The 24009-nt window shown below is 38.3% G+C and overlaps 1 protein-coding gene across 1 annotated transcript in view; it reads left to right on the top strand.

The window, feature by feature from the left end:
* The first annotated feature begins 5500 nt into the window (after nt 1–5500).
* Nucleotides 5501–24009, top strand: part of LOC107591033 (uncharacterized) — a 46073-nt gene continuing 27564 nt past the window's right edge. Inside the window, exon 1 of the mRNA XM_016280041.1 lies at nt 5501–5593. The gene's annotated coding sequence lies outside the window, so the exon portion shown is untranslated. The remainder of the gene's footprint in view (nt 5594–24009) is intronic.

The following is a 24009-nucleotide window of genomic DNA, read 5'->3' as shown; positions in this document are numbered from 1 at the left end:
TATGTATAGGCACACACACACACACACACACATATGAAGAGTTCAGATGCAAAAGTGCTATCTGAAATTTTCTTCTATAGTGAACATTTTTATCAGGCTCCTATATTTGTTCAATTATTTAACTTTAATTGCATGGAAAAGGGACATAGGAGCCTGATAAAATGCTCATTTTAGATTAAAATTTCAGATGGCACTTAGAGGGCTTTTGCATCTGAACTCAAATATGTAAGGTATAATTGACTTCGGTCCGTTGAATTCTTAGAAAATAATGCACACCTGAGGTGGGGATGGCGGAGTGGCCGTTACACCTTGGGTGTGCATTTTTTTTAAAAATTCAACGGACCGAAGCAAATTGTTCTGCTTGTACTACGGTTGCCACACGCCTCAAGACATCGATCAGATGATATATTTCAAGGCATTTGTCCGGTTTTTCAACTTAAAACTCTATTGAGAGTAGGATTATTTCTTCCACATCTCATCCAACGCTTGCGTTGCTAATTCCAAAACGTCATTTTAAAGGGGTCATATGATGTTGCTAAAAAGAACATTATTTTGTGTATTTGGTGTAATGCAATGTGTTTATGCGGTTTAAGGTTCAAAAAACACATTATTTTCCACATACTGTACATTATTGTTTCTCCTCTATGCCCCGCCTTTCTGAAACGCATCGATTTTTACAAAGCTCATCGGTCTGAAAAGCGAGGTGTGCTGTGATTGGCCAGCTATCCAGTGTGTTGTGATTGGCCGAATACTTCAAGCGTGTGACGGAAATGTTACGCCCCTCACATACTGTGATGCCTTGTGTGCTACGAGCGCCGGTGATGTGCGACAAGACAAAACCAGTAAAACCATTATAAACGAGGCATTTGTTGCATCCAGTGGGGTCATAATTACTGATTATAATGACTTTTACTGTCTTTTTACGCGTTGCATTGAGTATCGCGCTGCGTAAACATAAAACCATGTCTGCATTTGTGATCGAAAAAACGACAAGCAAGAGCTACTCTACACTGTTCAAAACTCGCTTTTGAATTATCAGTGGCAAATTCTTTAAATATAAAAACATACTTACAGGCTGTGAGTCAGAAGCGCCAGACTGTCCTTGCAAAGTTGGAACTGCCCCACTTTACAGAAAAATTGAAATCGCATCATATGACCACTTTAAACCTAGTAACAGAGGCTTGAGACATTGATAGCAGACTAATGCAGTTATTAACTAAGTTATTAGAGAGAGAGAGACAGAGATAGATTACCTCTGTGAGTCTGTGTATCTCTCAAAAGTGTTCGGCAGCAATGTCTCTAGCAATAGTGAAACTTTAATTTCATTTTCTTCACGAACAGCGGCGTTGTTGTTACCTCACTTGTAAGAAGTTTTTAAGTTGTTAAACTGTTACTGATAAAATCGTCAGAGTAGCGCTAAAAACAACATTAGCGCGTATGTTAACGTGTAACTGTATGTGCATCTGTGAGGGAGAGAGTAGCCTATGTGCTTTCCGTACATAATAAAACGTAATTTTGTGACAAAAACATGGACATGATCTGTCGTTTTTATCCTATTGTTTACTATATTTATTTGTTTGGCCAGTGTCATTGTGGGGTTTGGTTCTTTTGCTGTTGTTAGGTTGTAATGTTAAGGACCTTTGAAATACTCAAATCATTTGGCGAGGTGATATGGACATGTAATGCGGTCAAGACTAGTGGTCGACCGATATCTTAAGAGAGCAGGGTATCCGATATATACAAGTATATTTTTTATTTTAATTATAATTTTTATGTATTTTAATGAATGTTTGAGAAACTTGAAATAATTTGAAAATGAATTATATTAAAAATAAATGAGTAAAATAAACATACTTATACTTTAGATGACAACTTCCTGATTCTATCATTCCATTACAGTATTTTTTACAAATAAAGAAATATTTTAAAATATATAAACAAAAATAAAGTAAACACTGTAACCAACGGGGCACTCGGTAATCTGGGAAGTTTGTGTGCATTGGGAATCATATTTTTTAAACTAAAGCCAAGGTAACACTCATTTTACATGCAGCACACAGTAAAAACGACATGAATATGACAGTGCGCAAATGCATAAATCAGCATGAAATAACGAGTTTAAAGTTGATCACGCGTCTCCAGTGAAGCTGAACTCTCCTCCTGTGCGGATTCACGGATCGACTGTCACGCAGAGCACGCGCGATCAGGCAATATACAAATGCACACTTCACAAGATCTCACAGCTGGATTCGACTAAGTCTGCAAGGTTTGTGAAATTAAATGTTCATTGGTCATTTAAAGGTTTGTTTAAATGATATGCGTATTTGCTGAATGCTGACGGCAAACGAGAAAGTATTATGTCTGCCTTTCTGTTACTAATAATATAAAAGCAATCGTTATAATACTTTTTGTATACCTTTTAATTCATTTGTTCAACAGTTCTATCTGATTATTAGACAGACTTCTATCTGTATTAGGCAGAACTGTTAAAGGACAACAACAAACAATGAAGAGGGGGAATGTGAGCACTGTGTGCTCTGGCGCTGCCGTTCTCAGCGCCGTCAAAATAAAAGTCTCGAACACATCGGCCAGGCAGAAAAACTTATCGGCCGATGCCGATATTTGAAAAATGCCAAATATAGGCCGATATATCAGTCGACCACTAGTCAATACCTGCCTGGATCTAAGTTCGCCGTGCGTTTCCTTGAAAATAATTGCACACCTTAGAACATGTGTCAAACTCGAGGCCTATTCGGCCCGCCACATAATTTTATGTGGCCCCCGAGAGCATATTATTGTCTTAAAATAAAAAACTATGCTGCTTTATTTCGTAAATTATGAAAGTGCATATCAGTATCAGTACCACAAGTTTCTGTTTCTATTTGGAGTTCTATTTATACGTAGAAATGGACTTTGGTTTGCATATGATACATATTTCGTAAATTATGAAAGTGCATATCAGTATCAGTACCACAAGTTTCTGTTTCTATTTGGAGTTCTATTTATGCGTAGAAATTGACTTTGGTTTGCATATGATACGCAATGGTGTGGGGGTTTTCCGTTGATGACGACTGCGTGGACGGCTCAAAGAAATAAAGCGGACCTCATCAACTGCTCGAGCACCAATGGTCGAGCAGCACACACGGAGAAACCCAATATTCTCCTTTAATTTAACGAATTAAAAAAAATCGATTGCAGCTTTCAGACACGACTTTCTTCTCATTATAATAAATCATTTGAGGCGGTTTCTATGGAGTTATTTTACTGACAAATGTCCAGAGCGCATTATATTGCCTATGCAAGAGCGCATCAAATGCGCGAGCGCAAATCTCTCTGCTCGCTGGTGGATTCCCATTCATTTACTCTCACAGAAAACGGACGCGCTCTCTATCGGGCAGACCATTACATGTGTGCACTCAAAAAATATCTTCTCTCCTAAGTTTAATTAACGCAACCTAGAGTGTGGGCATCCACCGGCAGAAAAATAAATTGGCGCATATATGCCAACGAATGTAAATCAGTATTTACATAGCATAACAGGAATAAATGTATCTGTTTCGCACATGTCCCGCATTGTCCCGTAAAATCACATCTACTGTCCTGCAACAGATCTATAGCCAGGTGGTCACCCTAGCGTAGAGTAATAAAATAATGACTAATTTAAATCAGTAAATCTTAAAGAAAACAATACATTATATAAAAATGAAAAGAAGCAGTTTTTTTTGCGATCAGATCAACCAGTAAACTCCTGGAAAGTCTAAGGATCCAGTAAGCAAATGCATTCAAACAAGTAAGTTCAAAACAGTGCTAATGCAGAGAAAACACGCCGATGTCATCAGAGATGGCAGAGAAAATAGTACTCGCGTACAGATGTCAGTAAAAAAAAATCGGCAAACTATTTGGCTTAAAAGCACGAGTATTTTCTACTGGATGCTGGCTGAAGGTGTTTTAGTTTACGCAGTAGTCAGTAGTTTAGTAAATCTGGATCAGTCAGGTAAAGGTAGCTCGTTCAGTGGTCTTTTGGCGTCCCCCTGTGTTCTTGTTTGGTATAACAGACTTGTGCAATTTTTTTATTAAAAGTGCTGTAAACTACTAAATGTAATGTAGAAATGTTCTGTGAAGCTGCTTCGCAACAGTGTATCATGAAAAGCGCTATAAAAATAAATTGAATTGCAAACAATTATTAATGAATTTATTTATTTATTGTGGCACGCTATACATTCATTGCGAATTATGAAAATTAAAAAGTACTTTTTTAGTACTTTAGTTTGTATTTATTTATTTTTGGGTGAGGGAGTGGGGTTGAGTACCACCACTTCTTTTTTTCTACTACAAGCATTGATTGCGTATCATATGTACACTAAAGTAAATATCTGCGTATAAATCACATGCCAAATAGAAACAGAAAATCGTGCTATTGATACGCATTTTCATGAGACCGGGCTCATACCATATCTGTCACACGTTCTTAGCAGCTCACAATTATTTGTTGTGCCATAAATGTAACAAGTTAATGTAATGACTTGTGTTTGATGATACTTGTCTTTATTATTTACTTTGATTTATAAAGTAATTTGGATTTCTTAACTTGATCAATTAAAAGGATTTATGTTAAAATAACAGAGCAATTACATATATTTTTACATCTATGCAAATGCATGCAATATTTGTAACTTAAATAAGTAATAATAAAATAAAGAGACAGTTATTTAACAATATATTATATATTATATAATAATAAAGTTAAGGTATAGTAACATTTGTCTTAGTTAAAACCGGCCTTTTGATGGCAGCCATAATTTTGAAGTGGCCCTCAGTGAAAATGAGTTTGACACCATTGTCAGCCAATCAGATTCAAGCATTCAACGGCCCCGCAGTGTAGGTGTATGTGTGTGTGTATATATATATATATATATACACTCACACACACCGTATTGGCACAAATATAAGATGACCCTGATTATAAGACGACCCCCCTTTTTCCAGATGTACCTTTTGGAAAAAGACTTTTTAAAAACCAAATCATTTTGTCTTCAATTATTTTCATATTGCATATTTTTCCTATTTTTGTTTTGAAAGTATGGTAAAAACTGGTGTATATATATATATACACATTTAAATATAAAGGAAAGTGAGTAATAATTACATGTTTAAAATCAGTAAAGAAACTAAAAGTACCATGGGACTACTACCATATATTTTTTACTACTATCCTTGTAATACCGTGTTTTCTTGACATGTACCATTGTTGAAGTACCGTGGGATACCAGCAACATGGTATTACCATCGGATACAATCACTGTACCATGATACCACTACAGTACTCCCCCCCTCCCCTGCATTCTTGTACTGCAGGTACTGTACATATCCATCGACACTGTCACTTCCATGTGCCACATTTAGCAGCGCTCGTTCTCCGTTTCCCGTTACGCTCAATTGTAGGCAGAGCTCAGGAGTGTACGGTGCTGAAACCGAGGCTGTAACGTCATGCTCGACTCTAAACCTCACCCTCCCTCCCTCCCTCCCAGAGGCAAGCAGCTCTTTCACAGGCGCAGACGGACTGACTGACTGGCTGGAGCTGGAGCGGATTGCTGTAAGTATCGCGTTTGCGCGAGATTCTGTGGCATTACAGTCGTAACGGCGCGTGTATTGCTCGGGAACTATGAGGGGATTATGATGTCACAGCTTGATTGATACATTGTAGCGGCTGAACGGCGGAATGCTGCAATGTTGCAAAGCAGACCGGCAAAGGGTTTGCGGAAGAGCAGCTCAGATGTCTAGAATATGGCGGTGCTGGAGTGAAACAATTCAACTCCTTAGATTTGCCAGACTCGGCTTAATGGCGAAAATGATCGCTGGGAACTTTGTGTAGAAGCGCGCGAGGTTTGCGGTGTTTTGTCGCGTGAAGAATGGCGTTTTTTTGTTGTCTCATGCCCACGGCACTGTGGAAGTTATAGCGGAAATGGAAAAGTTGTACGAATGAGTAGTTTAACGAAGCACAGATTATCGGCTTCTAACAGTCAAAGCTGCATTTTTCGACACGGTTTACGTAAAGAGATGGATAAGGAGTGTCAGGCATTGTGATAAAAGGCACATTTAGCGCTTCCAACGCAGTCTTTCCTTCTAGATTTGACTGATTACCGGCCCCGCCTAGTTCTGTTCTGTTCCTCAGTCGAGGGAGATGACTACAGTTCATTCAAGAAGAATTGGAGAAAATGCCTCGGTTTTCCTTCACGGTGGAGTGACCGTCAACTCACGTAGGAATATTTTGCACTCCTGCTTTTCAGGGTTACGGAAAGAATTACATATATATATAAAAAACTCATGTTGCATTCCACTTCATAGACCAGGAAACATCACAGGGCCCTTATAGACTCCTAGTTGGATGTGACATTTTGAATATTGTCCTCTGAGAAGGGATATGAGGCTGAAGTCTCTCAAAGAGGTTGTTAAAGAAGATCCTGTTGCTTCTCCATGCATTTTTAATGGCTTGATCTTTAATGACAGGGCTCTTGTCAAATTATAACAGCCTTTCTCCAAAGGTGTCTCTACACAGCCTGCTCTGAGGTGGCTTTGTGTCTGCTATAAAGTCTGTAGAAATGCCACGTCACATAAATAACTACTAAAATATGCCAGATTCCCCTTAAGCACATAGTATCTGCATCTGATGCTGCTTTGCTTCTGTGGGAATGAAATGCAGCATCAGTGCAGCCTTAAGGTGCGGTCACAGTTACCATTTGTCTGCAATTTTTATGGACGAAATCTAGTCATTCCAATGGGAATTCGCACGATTTGGTGTCTTGTGTGATGGCGAAATGTTTCCGATGCAGATTTCACTCATGTTCAAGTTGGTCACACAAATTTGGCCGCACTCACCAACAGAAAACTGCTTGATTTGACCGTGACTTTAATGGGAGGTCTTCTTCATAAATGGCTATGCTATTGATGATGAACCTTTTTTTTTTTCCCTGTGAAATTTTGCTGAAAAACTAGCCAATGTGACTGCACATTTAAGCATATATTATGAATTAACATTTTCATAGTTTGTTATATTTGTAATTTCACATTATATTTCTATATTCAGAATTTCCTAGCATTATCTGAATCTTTGTATTTTAATTTACTCCATTGTGTAAATACACCTTTATTTGTGGAATTCATTGAGCTTCTGTGCCACCTTTCCACTGTAAAATGGTTCAAAACTCCATTTAGGCTTTGTGGAATTTGTATAGGTTTATGTTTGCTGCAATATTTATGACAACTTGTGCAACCACCAATCGAGTGAACACCGTTTCCTGTTTTTGAGGGGGTATTGAGCAAACACTTGTCATTCCCAGTCACGGAAAAGTAGGCAGCAATATATCTGTCACTGCCAAAGGCAGATAAGTGTATGTACACCCTTACATTTCCTGTGTCAAAACTCTTTTGTCAGTTCACTAACTTCGTGTGAAATATGAGTTAACGCAGTCATAGCTTTGTTTTTGCATCTTTTTTTCTTGTGTCCTGTTTACCTATTGCATCAAGTTTGAGTTAAAAAATGTGTAATTTATACATGTCCAAATTCTCAAATTGAGAAGCCAAGCTTGTTACCATACCAGTACTTGGCACAGATCTTTTTTGGAGTGTTGGGTCGAGACGACCTCACCCTAGTGGGGTCTGACCCCGGTCCTGTCCCTCCTAGAGCAAAAGGAAGGAAATCCCCGTGATAGTGTGTCCTCTTGGGCACAGAGGAATGCCGGTCTGTAGGCTCTGTTGAAAATAACAAAATGAAGAGATGTGGACTTCCTTTCAAAGAAGGCCGCCCCCCGTTTGAACACCCTTTAAAAAACTGGGTTGGGTCCTGGAAGAAACGTTTAGAGCCACGTCTGCTATGATGTGTCGATTTCAGGTATCGCTTTCGTGTAGTTCCTAGTTGTTTTGTATAATTACAGTCGCGATTGTTGCGGTTACAGTGTGGTTCTTGCTTTGAGCTGTATCAGAACTTCCCAGCAGCGTTCTTGTGGGAGTCAAACCATATGCAAACAAACACGGGGTCTGTCAGGGAAGCAAATATCTCTTTGACTTTGTAAATGGCAGTTCTAATACAGCTGTCTGGACTGATTCCTCTGGAGGGCCGTGTCTAAATATCCAGCCTGCTAGTCTGAATTACGCTCGGTATTCTTCTAGTGTCACTATATTATGGGTCTGTAACTGGTATATATATGGCTGATTGTGGGTTTTTCAGTTTCAGATCCTTAAACTTTACCTCTTGAGCCCCTGATATTGAATATTGAGTATTGAGAACAGCTGTGGCATTAGTAAGTGCTGTGGTTACCTACCAAGGCTTTGACATTTGACTAGGAAACGGAATAGCGTTTTGAAGCCAGTGGGTAATGAGATGACAAAACATTAACTGCCAGCTGTCGGTAACTTTTTGTGACTTTTAGAGGAACCAACTGAACAGAAAGGAAAGGAGATGCTATGGAGAGGAAGAGCATGACAGTCTGGGGAAAAGAAGGCTGTTGGCGTCCCTCAGCAAATTGGACCACTTCCTCTTTAGGCCAAAGGGCCTCATGAAACCTGGTGGCCCTGTCACGCCTTCCTTCCTCCTTTTAAGTCATGTGATTGTGAGAGACCAAGTGAGTGTAAAGAGAGCTGTGGGTTTGATATTGTAAATATACTTTGTTTTTAGCAGATATCAAGTGGATCTCAGTGTAAGAATTCAGAATTGGCTCTCAAGTTGTTTCCAAGGGTTACGAAGCTAATGTGGTGTAGCTCAGCTTGACGCTCACGTTTTCTAACTCTAATCCCAAAGCAATTCCTCCATCTATTCCCACACATCATTGTCCTCATTTAAGCATGTACGCCATGACTGTGGACGCTATTTGTGACTTGCAAGATTGGGGCCTTTTCTGAGTCTATGGTCCAGAAATAGACATTCGAATGATGCTTATGATCACATTGAAATTCAGATATTTGTTGTTGCTTTATACATGTACGCTGATGTTGAAAAATGTTGTCAGTAATATGTATTTTTTTATTTCTTGAAAGAAAATGCTGCTTTTATTCAACAAGGATGCACTGCATTGATAAAGTATCAATTTGTCTCTGAAGACAGTGAAGACATTAATAATGTTATTCTAGATTTCTATTTCAAATAAATACTGTTTTTTGTCAAAGAATCCTGACAAAAAAATGTATCATGATTTCCACAAAAATATTAAGCAGCACAATAATGTAGCACTGAAGACTTGAGTAATAGCTTCTGAATCACAGGAAATTACATTTTAAAATGTTAAAATAGTAAAGATGTATTTTAAATTGTAATCTCACAATATTACTGTTAAATAAATTCAGCAGTGTAAGAGACTTCTAATAAAAACATTAAAAACATATTACTGATCCAAAACTTTTGAACAGGAGAGTGTTGTATTTAAAGGCTTTTTAAGGGCTGGATGAAATTTATAATCTATAAATAAATTTATAAGAAAATCTAGATATTTTTCAGCCATATTAAACATGGTTTTATGTAGGCCTACATATTGTCTCTGAAATGGCTTAAGTCTCTGTACGTTTCATGGCATGATTGTTTTGGCCAAAATAAAATAAAAAGCTGCTTTAAAGGAGTGTTTTTGAGCATTACATTTTGAGAAAAAAAACCCTCACTGAACTGATTATCAAAATGCCTTATGTCTAAGTGCTTTATTTCAGGATTGATGCAAGGCCAGAAAAAGCCTAAAAATAAATATAAATTGGAAAAAGCATAGTGAAATCATCCATATGTTCACAATGTTAGTTTATTATGCACATAAATATTAGATCTACTACCCAGGCTTTATGATGACACCTTCTATTAGGCTAAGATCGGATTTAGAAATGCACAATGAAATGGTTTGAGCAACAAGTTTATGAAGTGGCATTGCTCGTTTGTCTGCAGAGAGTTAGCCTATTTGTGTGTGTGTGTGTGTGTGTGTGTGTGTAAACGCATCCCTAGGGTCTATATGCTGTAGTCAGTCAGACGTTAGATGCCCTGCCATGTGTTGACATTTGACACTAGAGGTTGGACTGAGTTCTCATTGATCTCGTCTCCCGTTGCTCCTTTTCCTTCCATAATCTGCCTCCCGACTTGTTGTTTTCCAGTCTCTAAGCAGCTTACTGGTTCTAGCAATCAAAATCGTGCTATTGCCTTAGTCTTAGTGATATTGTTTTGACAGGGGATGTTTGACACCCCTGCCCTTTGAGCCAGTGTTTGTAATTGTTGTGGGCATCAGTTGCCTTGTAGTTTAGTGTAGCTAGATCAGAAGTGGGGCTAAAATTGTACCTCAGTGTAAATGCCAGTGCAGATGTTTTTGAGTTACATTTTAAAGGAATAGTTTGCAGTTAGTCACACAAACCTGTATGACTTTCGTCCGTGAAACACAAAAGGAGATGCTTTGCAGAATGTTCATGCTGTACTTTTGCATACAGTGAAAGTGAATGGCGACCAAAAATTGGTCAAACTCCAAAAATGAGAGAAAAGTAACATCACACCAGGCTGAATGTTGAATAAATATTCAATATGTGTTTATTCAAATTGCATAAATGAGATTTGAGAGCTATAAAGACCACTAGTGTGTGGATCATAAGGGTCAAAAAGTTTTTTATTGGCATCTATGGTTCCATGAAGAACCTTTTAACCATCCATGGAACATTTTGAACCCACAAATGGATTTTTTTTGAGTGGAACTGTTTACTTAAAGGTTCTTTGGGGAACCAAAAATGGTTCTTCTATGGCATCGATGCATAAAAACCCTCTTTTAGATCCTTTATTTTTTAAAAGTGTATGAACTATTGTTTTGATACTTTCATGGTGCTTTTTTTTGTCATTTTTTAAGCTTGGTCACCATTCACAGTTATCGTATGGAAAAGAGCAACATGAACATCCTGCCTAACATTCCTTTTTTTGGTCAGCGAAAATAGGTTTTGGAATGACATGAGGGTGAGTAAATGGTGACAGAATTTAGATTTTCTGTTTCTGCGAACAGAAATTGAGACCACGCTGGTTGACAGGATGTGAGAAAAAGAGCAAATGTTCACTTTGGTAAATCATTTTAGATGCTTTCTCAGCAGAGCCCCCACCGATTCGTTGCATCAGAAGGAAATGTCTGATAGTGAAACCGTGATTGCTACTCCATGTTTGTTTTCACTCATTCTCCTTGACAACCTGTAACCTAGGTGAGTTGATTGACTTGCAAATAACATGTTGGGCTTCAACACAGATTTTTGACGGGGCCAGTTAAAACTGCATCATTTACCAAAACAAAAGCCTTTTCTATCTGTTACGTGGGCCACTGAATCTTTTCAAGTTGCTTTTTAATGCTGCTGTAGCTCAGATCAAAAGGTTTAGCATACTAGCATTTTAAACCTTTAAATGTTCTTGATCATCAACAATGTTGTCTCATTCATAAACATTGCTCATAATAAGCCTTTTGTTTGTTAGTAAGTCTAAGTTCTGATAGATAATTTGACACAATTACGGTAGATTTCTTCTGAACCAGTTGAAAACAATTAATGGCAAACAGTGAGCCAGACTGCTATGTCATTATACCTTTTATTTCAGACTGTCTCTGATGTAATGGCCTTGTGCTTGTTCCTAGAGATGATTACATGGTTTCATCCAGATTTGAGTTAGAAAGAGCCGTGTAAAAAAACACAACAAATATGGTGTTTGTTTTCAGCCCTGCTGTGGTTTGTGTTAATTACAGACAAGAGACCAGTTTATGTAGTCATTACCACTAGACTGTGTTTCTTTGACACAGATTTACTGCAGGCTATGAGTTTGCCATGCTAAATTCACCGGAGCTGATAGCACGTGATAGCACATCCGTAGCCGGCTGCTAGCTGAGGTGCTACTAACTTTGCTGGCTGGTTATTGGCTCCATCCTGACTGCAACAGTACCTTTGGCTCTGAGTTTAGCCAAGTCTGGCGTATCTCTCACCTGTAGCCTTATCTGCCACAACTCTACTGGGGTTCAATTTTGTATGGGGATGTTTTACTTCATGGCGGATATACTTGTGGCCATTTTTACTGACTGGTTCTAAATGCTATTAAACATTCATTTATCTTTTATAAACTTGGCCTAGCCTGTTAAATGGGCACAAGATAAAGACTTTCATAAAGGTATCAAAATATTGGATATCAGTTTACTGCTATCAGTGTGTGTATGTGTGTGTGTGTATATATATATATATATATATAGAAGTAAAAAAATGTAAATGCAAATTAAAATCAATGCTACAGGTGATTTTAGGCATCACAATAGTATAAGGTACACTGTGAAAAAGGAATCTTACCAGTATTCAATGATTATTGTTTTTAATGATCAACTCTAACTGTGTGTTAGATGACAACAAAGGTAGTGTAATGGAAAAATATGGGAAATGTATATCCAATATCGACTACATATTTGTAAACCATATGATACTGATATTTATTGTGTATACCTATTTTCTTCCTATTTTTCTAATAACCGATGCCAATACGATATTAAAAGTGACAGATATAATGCATATGTATACATAATACAATTGAAATGAACTCTTATGTCAAACAGTGTTTTACTTAAAATTCACAAAAAATTAAAATAAATAAAAAATGTTGAAAAATAGCACCACAGTAAATATTGGCTGATTAATCATTAGTAGTAAAGATGTATTTTTTCACCACAGTCTTTAAAGGATATGTGCTTCGATTTGGCCTAAACATCATAGAAGTACAAAAATCATTGCTTTCTGTGGCACACTTTCCTAGAAAGGCCGCGAGTTAGCCTAAAAGTTTAAACGGACATCAAAATACACATTGTTTGTGTGTTACCACTTACTGAGAGAAGTTAACTCCTACTGGAAAACCTGCAAAAGCTTCAAGAGTTTGTTTTATTTATGGCACCGTAGTGAAGAGATTTTGCTCAAAGGAACCCACTGCCGAGAAAAAGATAACACGGTCCGTATGATCGCCTGATGCGTTTCGTTTTGTCGCTTTTCTTCAGGGACATGGGAAACACTTTTGATAGAACCTGGCACACAAAGCCCAGCTTATAGGATTCCAAGGACCCCTTAATCACAGTGGATATAGACTGGTTTCTTAGCATTTATGGCGGTTTAGGGTGGCTTTACACATGGGGAGGAGACCAGAGCTAAGTCAGAGGTCAGGCTTTGGGCCTCCTGAGTTTATGGGGTTACAGGTCATGGTAGAGACTCGTAGAGCCATGTATACTCGGCCTCATTAAAGTAATAGATTGTGGGAAATTTAAAATGTGATAAGGAAGGGGTTGAAGAATTCCCATGTTGAAGGCTGGTTTAATAGAGTCTTCATGGAGTTCTCAGTTCACTACAACCCTTTTAATAGAGTAAATTAAAGCATTCCGGTCATAGATGCATGAGACCATTAGTGAAGTACTCGGAAGTGGCAGCATTTTTGTTTCTTTTCCAGAGAAGCTATTGTTTCAGAAATTACTCACTTCACTTTTAAAAAGCAGTTAGAGAAAATCAAAATGCAGGATCTTGAGAAATGTTTTAGAAATTATAAGCGATTAGTTTTAACAAGTTTCAACCAAAAAATGTTTAAAAAATACTTTCTTGTCACAAAACTTTGAGATGCAATGTAACATCCATAAACCTTCAGTTGGAGATTCTCACATGTTCCCAAGTGGATTACAAAATTATTTTGTTTTATTTTATTTTTAAATACTTTTTATAATTTACAGTTTAATACAAAAATATATTTTTAAATAAACTACATACAATATGGAAAAATTTATATTTTGATAAAATAAACTATTTTCTTATTTATTTTTTTGTGTTGTTTTAGAATTTTATTATTCATTATATATGTATTATTATAAATATTTTATTATGTTTTAGTAAATATTTTATATTCTATATATTGTATATTTTTAATTTAACTATTATTTTCATATTTTTGTTTAGAAATTGTATATAATTGTGTGAAATGCACACTTGTTTGCGTTGGCAAGAAAAAGTCCTTAATGTTGAGCCTTGGTTCCTTATAGCGACATTACAGCAGCAGTTCTCATTAAATCGTGGCCTTGATTATAGATATCTTTGAAGCCATACACTTGTAGATTAATCCAGTCTGCTGCTCTGATTTGTGGCTGTCAGCTCAGGCCAGTTGTTGTTTTGTGTGGCTTTCTAAATATACGTCCTTAAACAGCTCTGTGGATTTTAAATTAATCCCAACATCTTCAGATAGACTCAGGTACTGTGTTTAGTGCACTACTGTAGAGCTCTCATGTATCATCTGCATGTACGTGACCCATTCATGTGCATATGAGTCTCTCTGTTTGCACATTTGCACATCTTTTGAACGCCAATCTCTTTTATGTTTTAAGATGCATTTTTTCCAGCTCCAATGAGTATCGCGTTCATCTCTCCCAGGATGTGCGCACGCACTTACATATATTTGCATATGAGTAGTCGCCTATTTGTACGATGCTGCACGCCGCATTTTACTTCCCACTTGCCTCTCTTGTCGAAATATCAGTTGACTTTTCTATAGTGACATGTTCAGACTCCCTCCGATGAATCCCGTGGGAGAAAGTGGTGCTTCTCTCCACGCTCCTCAGAATAGCAAAGCTAACCACCCCTGCAGATCCCAGCAGTCTGTTCAGCTCCGAGAAAAGAAAGCCGCCAGGCACCAGCAGGCACGAGCAATCCCGGCAGGCCGACTGTCTTCCCTCTGCTGTCCTCCTAATTCCATTTGCACTGGAATTGACTGAATTACTTTGTTTGCTATAAACATAGTTTTTCTTAGCATGATATATTCAAACAGAAGGCAATTATAGTTTAATTATCCGTCTTCCTGAGACCATAAATGTAATTGATTTGGACCTACATTTTGACCATAATTAGCTTAATGATTGCTGTTTATTACTGCACTTTTGTATGCAATAGCTGATACAACATTTCCTCTTTGCAGAGGGATTTCCCTCTGGGTGTGGATTTTTACTGATGTGTCAGGGCATAACATCCATTAAAACTGGAGAGAACACTTGTGTTTTCTTTTATATAATTGCTTTTGAAAAGTTTTGACCATCATTTGATGAAAATTGTAGCTGGCCACGTGCAACAATGCCATTTTAAAGTTGCCTACTATGGCTAGTGCAGACTTACCTGTCTTTAAGTACTACTGGTGAATGTTAAATCAGCTAATTAATATTCATGAGTCAGGCTTATGAGTTCCACCCACTTTTCAGAATGCACCCGCAGCTGATGTGGATCCTTTCTTGGTTTGTCTTGAAAGTTGTAATTTTTCAGCCAATTTGTTTGTTGATTACTCAACACTTTACTGAGCAGAGTGTACTGTAGACTCTACATTTCCAAATTAACCTGATTGATAAGTTTCCTTTTACCTTCAGATTTTCTAGGCACAGATCTGTCTTGACCATGATGAGGTTTATTGCTACCAAGTACAGTGGGGAATATATTTATTTGATCCCCTGCTGATTTTGTAAGTTTGCCCACTTGCAAAGAAATGAAGGGTCTGTAGTTTTTATGGTAGGTTTATTTTAATGTATAGAGACAGAATATCAACCAAAAAAATCCAGAAAAAAACATTTTATACAAAGGTTAGAAATGTCTTTGCATTTCAGTGAGTGAAATAAGTATTTGATCCTCTACCAACCAGCAAGAATTCTGGCTCCCACAGATTGGTAATGTGCTCATGTGGAACACCGATTAGTCCTGCCACTTTAAGGCTATGTCCACACGAAGCCAGAGCTTTCCCTATTCGATCTCTTTTTCCCCCTCGTCTCAAGAAATATCTGCATCCACATGAAACCACAAAACCGACACAAAACTATGTAGTATACATGCCAGACCAGTATGTGGCGCTGTAATTCTGCCACAGAAATACACTAAAAATGGAGAAGACTTGGACTATGCGCATAAACATTGCGCGCGGTATACAAACGAATATGGAACAATACATTTATTAATCTGTGTAATGTGTAAATCTGTAGTGTTAGTTAATAAAAGACAATCGTTCAGTGTTTGTTCATGTTTTTGTTTCTGTTTTGTGACGTAGCGGTGTCTGACTAGGGGCGAGACGTGGGCTGATGACGTCATCGTTTCAGAAAATATACGGATTCGCTGTCCACACGAAAACGCAAGGGCGGTGTTTTCAGATTTATCCACTCTGGGACCCAGTTTTAAAAAATATCGGTTTCACTCTCCCAAAACGCCAGATCCGTATGGACGAAACGATACAATATACGATACAAAATTTATGCATATACAGCTATACACGTCTCCGTGTGTATGGGGCCTAAGAAGATTAAGGCAGTTGGGACCACAGTCACCAAGCAAACCATTGGTAACACACTACGCCGCAATGGACTGAAATTCTGCAGTGCTCGCAAGGTCCCCCTGCTCAAGAAGGCACATGTACAGGCAAGTTTAAAGTTTGCCAATGAACATCTAAATGATTCAGAGAAGGCTTGGGAGAAAGTGCTATGGTCAGATGAGACCAAAATTTAGCTCTTTAGCATTAACTCGACTCGCCGTGTTTGGAGGGAGAGAAATGCTGACTATGACCCCAAAAACACCATCCCTACAGTCAAGCACGGAGGCGGAAACATTATGCTTTGGGGCTGTTTTTCTGCTAAGGGTGCAGGGTGACTTCACCGCATTGTAACCACATGTACTGTAAAATCTTGGACGAGAACCTCCTTCTCTCAGCCAGAACACTGAAGAGGGGTCATGGATGGGTCTTCCAGCATGACAATGACCCGAAACATACCACCAAGGCAACAAAGGAGTGGCTCAAGAAGCAGCACATTAAGGTCATGGAGTGGCCTAGCCAGTCTCCAGACCTCAATCCTATAGAAAATCTGTGGAGGGAGCTGAAACTTTGAGTTGCCAAACAAAAGCCAAGAAACCTTAAGGATTTAGATGGTATCTGTAAAGAGGAGTGGACCAAAATCCCTCCCGAGATGTGTGCAAACCTGGTGACCAACTACAAAAAACATCTTACCTCTGTACTTGCCAACAAGGGTTTCTACACCAAGTACTAAGTCATGTTTTGCTTGGGGATCAAACACTTATTTCACTCACTGAAATGCAAATCAATTTCTAACCTTTATATAATGTTTTTTCTTGATTTTTTTTTTATTGTTAATCTCTCTATACGTTAAAATAAACCTACCATAAAAATGACAGAGGTAGCTCCTCCCTCAAACCAGACTCCAGTTCTGATTGGTTGCTGGACACTGAATCATATCAGTATCTCATTATTAGTGGTCCAGAATTGATTAGGTTGTTTTTAGGAACTTCTAGAACATGCTTCTCTCGTTTCTTTGTCAAAGCATAATGGTAAAAGCACACTAGGGAACTAAGGGGTTACTCTCCACAAGTTGAGTGTGGAAATCCCCATAAGTTCCTAGTAAGGTTTATCTCTCTTTTTCTAGTTTATCAGTTTCACATACTATGTTATGACAGACACTTTTACCATAGTGCATGATTTGTAAAATAATAAATTTTGATGTTTGCATCACATAACTGGATACATATGTATGGTTTTCTGATGTGGTAAACTTGCTCAATCGCTCACCTGGTGCAAAAATGGCATGGCTGCTTTAGCAAATGTGTTTGTCACACTTTTGTTAACATCTTTTTAGGGCAGGGTTTAGTGTAGGTGGTGCATTATTCTCAAACGGCTTGTAACATTTTAGCGCCATTAACCGGACATTTTGCGATAAGTACAACAACCAATGTAATAAAACATTGGCAGATCTGTTTTAGATAAAACTGAATATGGTTTAAGTGCCACTAACTGGACATTTCACTTTGTTTACCGTTTTATTTCAATATTTTAGGTAGTCTGGACCTATGACAAGATACTTTTTTTGACTTGTGAATTGATTCTTAGGTCAAGTGCTCTACCTTGAGACACTCTTAAAGTTCTTCAGCATTATCTATTTATTCCCCTTGGAACAGGCAGATGGTAGAATTAAAGTTCAATCCTCTTCGTCTGCCTTGGACAGTATCTTTTCATCATCTGGCACAGTGGGTGTTCACTTAATCAGAGTGGAGGGAAATGTCAGTGAAGAATGTCAGTCTTCTGAAATGGGGTGGGCGTGGCCTGGGTTCTGAGATGGGGGCGTGGGCAGAGGGGGTCTGCTTTTGGGTGGGTGTGGTCTGTGTAATGAGACAAGGTGGGCGTGTTCATAGATTTGGATTAGGTGGGTTGTGGGTCTAGATCCTTAATATTACACATTCTCATCACAGCTGCAGTGTTTATTTATGGAGACTTTGTTCATTTCCCTGTGCTTTCATGATGCATTGCAGTTCACCAGCAGTATGTGCTGATGGTTTAAGCAGTTAACGCAGTTTCTCTAGAGAGGGAACCGAGAGTAAAGTGGCGTGATTATAAGCCTCAGCCCAGTACTTAATTTAGATACAAACACTTAGATGTCTGACAGATATCTTAAACTGTGTCTAAGGGATTCAGAGATGCTAGTCAGCTCAAATGTAGATTAAAGTTTAATAAACATCTCATGGTTTGTTGCTGGGATGCTCGGAAGGATTTAAAAGAATTTAGTTCACCCAAAAATGAATATTCTGTCATTATTTACTCACCTTTATGTTGTGCCAAACCTGCATGACTGACTTTTTATTGTGAAGCACAAAAAGGAGATGTTTAGTAGAATGTGAACCAGTGAATAACGGACCACATTTTTTTGCCCTCCCAATCTATTTTACTTGCGCATTTTCAAACTAGCCTGTCGTGATACATTACCACTAGCCTAACAGATTTTGGTATCGTTTACATAAAATGTGGTGCAACTTTTGGAGATTTGGTGATTTTCAGTGCCTAACAGCATAAAGTTTAGTCATCTTCTTTTATCTAAATTCACACATAACACATTTTGCACAGTCTCTTTAAAAAAAAAAAAGTCAAGGGAGAAATGTTGCGTGAAATGCAAGCTAATGTATGAAGCTTCCATTAGCCTGAGCATTTCATTTGAAACGTAAAGAGACTAATTTAAGTACTGACATTAAAAAGTCGTTAATGTCTTTCTCCCTCATCCACAAACACGCAGCATACACACCATCTTGCATCATTTGTGTTGCCGTTATGCTCTTCTCATGATGGTTGGGTTTTGTAGAGCGTGCCAGTCCGCCAGGAGCATATCCACTTACCGAGTTCATCTCATTTCTGAGCGGATTCAGGTTTCAGGGTTCCAGATCCGAGAGCAGATGAGTGATCAGTACTCACGAGAGCTTTCTTATGCAAAGAACCTAGAGATGCTGGCAGTGAATCAGCTCCTGTCTCATGTGCAGTCATGTCCCCTCGGATGACATCACCTGCGGGAGTCGTGCATGCACACGCTCTGCTATGTTTGGCATTCTGCTCACACACGCATGCCCACGTATGTCAGAAAGATTAAAGGAAAAAGAACAGAAATAATGTGCTAGTGTTCCCTGTTTATTCTTCACCACACATTGTCTTTGTCTCGCTCTTTCTCCTCCTCTCGTGTCCCCCGTCTTCAGTCACACACTCTTTAGGTCAGTGTGTTAGACAGCCTGGCCTGCTGCCAGGGGCTGTTGGTGAGGTAAGGACTCGTAGATCTGCTCTTGCAGTCTGGAATGGGAAAAATAAACACAATAACCACAACATAACTTCCCCACTCCTCTCGCTACTATGTCAGCTTCTTTACTAACCAGAAGCATTGCAGACTATTTTGTTCTTGCAGAGTATTTTAAAGTGGGGAAATCATGGAAATGGGATTTTTTTAAATAAGGGTTCAGTCTACCAAGCCCATATATGGATTTTTTTTTTTCAACATGAGTGTTTTCATTTTTGGTCTAAATGGCACACTCAGCCCTCCTCTAATTTTCTGATAATTAAATTCCATCCGATGCCAATAATTATTGTTTTTAAGTTATGGCCAATAACTGATAAATGTCTAATATTGACATTTCTAATTGTAATTAAATCTAAATGACTGAAAATTAAAATCACTCAATTTAAATGCTACAAATGAATTGCACAATTCACATTACAATTTAATGATAGTCAATACGGTAGTGATATATAGCAAAATATTAATATATTGACTGTCAATTTTCAGTTGAAATATTTTTATTAGGTTTTTTTATTTGTATAATTTATAAAAATTTGTATAGCACTTTTCACAATATTGTTTCAAGGTATGTTTGCAAAAAAAGTGTATGTTTTCAGTTTGTCATGCATATATCTGTACATAAAAAAAGTACATGAAATAATTAATAATTGTGTATATAATACATATTATATAATGTGTGTGTATATATAATGTTTAATTACATTTTGCTTATTATATTTATTTTGTCTCATATTCAGCATATGAGACCTCTTTACTTAGCGATGCCTGAAGTATGTGGAGTTCCAAATTGAATGGTATGGTCTTTTGCATATTGATTTCTTAAGGGTATTATTCAAAACGGGCTCAGAGAGGGTTTAAAATGATCAGGTAAAACTAAATGAATGCTGTTATTGGTCTCAGAAACTTTGACTAACATTATAAGTGGACTTCAGGGAACAAGAAATGCTAAGTGTAAAATGTGACCCTTTTAATGCACACTCAAGCTTACTGGGCAACTCTGTTTCTCTAATGCTACTCAAATTGTTTGGAGCCCAGCATGGAGATGAACCATAAAAGCTGGCCGTTGATTGCAGATGCATTATCTGATGTGTGCTTTGGATTTGGACTGCCGACATCACACATCAGTGAATGTGAGTTTCCTTATAAAGACACAAGACAGCGGTTGCATACCCCTTGATTCTGAGAGGGCGCAGCTTGTGGTTTATTAGGCGCAGCTATCTGGTTTCCGTCGCTGCAGGGAGGCCTGGGAGATGGAAGGGCCTGCTGCCTAATCACAACCAGCAAGAGCTTCCTGGCACCCCTAGTCCATGTCAAAAAAACGTGCAGTGCAACTTCTCCTGTCAGGCTCAGATGAAGCCCTTAAATCGACCTCAGACCAGCTGCTGCTTTCCCCGCCCTCTGTTGATTGAGTCTGTATGTGTGTGTATTTAGTTTCTTACGCCAAACCACTACCTTCTTTTTCTTCTCCTGCATGTGGCCGTCAGGAGTGTAAGAGCAAATGCTGTAGTGGGTGTATTCGGCATGCGTGTCCCACATCTGGCAACCCCATGCTTTTGGTTAGGGGCTTAAAGAAGGGGCCTGAAATGTAATGCGCTAGTTTCTCAGCACAAAAATGAATCGATACACGTTGCGTTACTATCTTGAATGTAGTCTCACTAAACAATCTTCTTTTTTTGGGTGTGTTTGTGTGCAAAGGGAAGTCCAAGTTGACCCACATGATGTTTACTATTGAATGCGTTAATTCACTTTGACGTTACACCTGTTTTGTTCTATTCTGTGTTATTTGTAAAAAGAGCAGAAAAGTTTATTAGTATAAGTAAGGACACAGCGGAGCAATAGGTCAGTGCCAAAAACATCTTATGAAGGTAAGAGTATGATGTACATAATGCGTGGGTATTTTATTATTTAAATAAATGTATTAATTCAGATTTGTAAAAAGTTTAGTGAATGTCCCATGCATTTTGAGAGATTTAAAAAAATATATAATTTACTTCGATGTTGACTTAATTAGGACATGGAAGGACTAGAATAAAACAATTTATTTAGGCTACATAAATATTTAGAAATTAATTTAGGCTATATAATCCGCCCAAAGCGATAATCGCGCGCACAATTTTTTCTTTAATGCATTAACCCTAAAAAATGAATTAATAATTATTTTAATCGATTGATAGCTCTAATTAGTGCACATGCCATTTAAAATAATGCATCTTTGCTATGTCACTTTTTTGTTTTTAAATAATTTATGCAGCAATCATTAGTGATTGTATTCATGTCTCCAAGAATGCAAGGACCCCAGCAGCCTTATTATACAGTTGCTCCACTAATAGGTACTCCGCTTTACTGCCAATGCCCAGACTTGTTAGTGGTGAGCATTGGCTTGCTGATGACTGCATGTAAGTCAGCTGTGGCAGCACTTCAGTCTTCAGTCTCTCTATCTAGGGGGAGTGTAAAACATCTGAACGAAGACATCTTCTCTCTAGAGAGCGTGTAGAGACATGAACTAGAGCGGATCGGAAAGTTCAGATATTCTGTTACTTGCTTATCTGTGCACTGTTATAACACTATAAAATCTGTAAAAATGTGACAAGGGGAAGGTACTCAGCTGTTTGGGGCACTATACTTTAATAAATTGTTGGGAGGTGTGATTTTAGTTAGGCTTAAACGTTCTTGTAAATATGATGTCTGTTCTGTTCCCTTTTTTGTTCTGGTAGTAGACTTAATCAGTAACCTGGAGAGTGTTTGCAATTTGCCACATTTTAAAGTTGTGATGTAATGGAACTAGAGACATTTCTTTTCTTCCATGTTGTGAGTAAAACGGTTCTATCCAGCAGTTATTGATTGGATGGAGGCAGATATTAATGCAAGCTTGTAGCTGATTGTAAGAAATGGGTGGAATTTAAGCTGACTAAATGATTGGAGAAGTCTGTCCCGGAAGATCGAGTTAAGACATTTTGATTTAATTACAAAATGTAATTGCTTTTGATTAAAAGCTGAAAAAAAGGAAACCTGGGTAAATGGTTCCCAGTAAGATCAACAAGATGCATTTAACAAATAAATAGGGGGATTTCCATTTCGTGCTGACTTCTGCAGTTATTAGTGGTGCTTTTAAAGAATTATCACGGGTTTTTAGTTCTAGAATTGACTTCTATTGTATCCATTACTTCTGTTATAACTGCTATTGAAAATAGTTTTCATCTTAAAGTGTAGCATAGATGTTTTTAATGTGCACATTTTAGTACATCAAAACAATCCTGACGGTTGCAAATGTTTCTGGAGTTCGTTTCTGCATTAAATTGTGGATGAATTCATGGATAGCTGTGAAGGGGGACTTTACTGACAGACACACGGTTCATCCACCCTTAGAATGACCTCATAATGCTGAATTGAATGGTTTAATCCAACAATGGTACTCTTTATATCTATTTCTCTCTCTATTTTAACTCTCTCGAACGCTCATTTTCAAGAGGAACTTATTTATTTATCCATTTTCCCAACTGGAGTTACATGCTTTAGCTATAGAAATAGTCTAGTCCTTTCCACTCTGTATTTGCATTGATGTTATTTCTGGTGTGACGGAAAAACAGCCAGAACATTCTCAAGTGTTTCAGTGCTTCCTCAGGCTAGAACCGGCAACGCCCAGACTCACGTTTGGAGGGGGTCCCCCCGGGGGTCTCGCTGCGCCTCTCTCTGAATCACTGTTCCAACCCGGGACAAAAGAGATGTGCCCCTGCTCTACATTCCGATGTGGAATTACACCGAGCACAATTCCATTCCCTCTGGTCGTCCACTTTGGGCTCAGGGACCGTTTGATACAATATAGCGGGTCGGCCGAGCGGCCTGTGTAAAGAACGACCGCATTCCACATGCAACAGACAGGAGAGAGAAATGCAGCTTCTCAGGCATTGTTCTGCCCTGCCTCCTGGCCTGCTTTGATTTAGCTCTGCAGCAGGAAGTGCTCGCGTTGCACTGGATTGGAGAGTGACTATAATCAGCTGAATCTGGACTGTGTCTTGTTAACTGTCAGTCTATGCAGTTGTAAAGAGCTCACTCTTTTCTCCAGGAATGGGATTTGTGCAGTAGACACCATTAGCTTGTTTATCTGTGCTTTGTGTGTATGCTGTGACTTTCTTGTGTGGGAGGTTTCAACCGTGTGGCCGAGATCTATCAGAAACACATTTAATAATGAAGTGCTGATAGCTTGTTATCTCAGATGTTTCAAAGTCTGAAGGAGATCTAGCTCGGTGGTTTTCATTAATTTAGCTTCTTTTAAAGAAGCTAAAAGTAGCTTTTGGGAATTTCAGTCACCCTTGAGGTCATGGATCTTATTAAACTGAAGCTGAATATTGCTGCTTTTGCAACTTGGGCTGGGTAAAAACATTTTCTC

This window comes from Sinocyclocheilus grahami, unplaced genomic scaffold, assembly GCF_001515645.1.
Source record: "Sinocyclocheilus grahami isolate Dianchi unplaced genomic scaffold, SAMN03320097.WGS_v1.1 scaffold8.1, whole genome shotgun sequence".
In the NCBI taxonomy this organism is placed as follows: Eukaryota; Metazoa; Chordata; class Actinopteri; order Cypriniformes; family Cyprinidae; genus Sinocyclocheilus; species Sinocyclocheilus grahami.
The sequence above is the reverse complement of the archived record's forward strand: the minus strand, read 5'-3'. Positions and strand labels throughout refer to the sequence as shown.